Here is a 988-nt window from a genome sequence, read left to right as displayed (position 1 = left end):
TTTTTTTTTTTTTTTTTTTTTTTTTTTATTTTCTTATATTTCGCAACGTTTTAACACACGACACACGGAGTGGCAAACATGTACGCTGACGGCACGTGCGCGCCTGCTACGATCCTTTTTTGTACAAAGCTGGATCACTTGTATCAAATAGTCGATCTGCCGTTTATTTTTCCGCACGTTCTCCTTTTGTACCACGTGTAACCCCGTTGTTGTTGCATCATCCTCATACGTCACATCATACAAACATACATTTATACATGCATACGTACATACATACATACATACATACATACATACGTACTAACATCGTACATACATACATTCATAGCTACACATCATAGAGGGCCAAAATCGTCCGTTCGATTAATCGACGCCATCATAGTAGATTTTACCTAACCAAACAATCCATCCAACAAGCAACATCGAACGATGATATACAGTTTCGAATCGATCCTTTGTAAAAATCGTCTGCACAATCTCGAGACTCCGTGTGTAAGAGCGGAGTTCACGCATAGACCCACGTATACACACGTACACGCGTATAATACATATACAGACACGAAAATGATCTCAAGTTTTTAAGCTAATTAATTAAACGGTAACTATCAACGTTTAATCTTTTCCTTTTCTCTTCTTTCTCTCTCTTTCTCTCTCTATCTGTCAATCTTTTCTCTCTTCCTCTCATTCTAACACTCCTCTCTCTTTTTCTCATACACGTACATATTGTCTGTACTTCTTTCTCGTCCTCTTTTCTCTTTTGTTCGCCTATTGTACATTGTGCTTGTTAATCATCGTATTTATTTCGTAATTCACTTGCACGTGCTTGCACCCGTAGCTCTATCTTTTTAACCGTACCGTCACGACTAGAAAGAATCGAGTAAGAACGAACCAACGGAGAGGCACATGCGCGCGCTCGTGCACGCACATACGCAGCACGCGATTCGAATTGCTGTAATATTATATCCAATATCAATTCTCGGGTCGGTTC

Source organism: Eufriesea mexicana, unplaced genomic scaffold, assembly GCF_001483705.2.
Source record: "Eufriesea mexicana isolate 0111107269 unplaced genomic scaffold, ASM148370v2 scaffold3953, whole genome shotgun sequence".
NCBI lineage: Eukaryota > Metazoa > Arthropoda > Insecta > Hymenoptera > Apidae > Eufriesea > Eufriesea mexicana.
Note: the sequence above shows the minus strand (reverse complement) of the source record.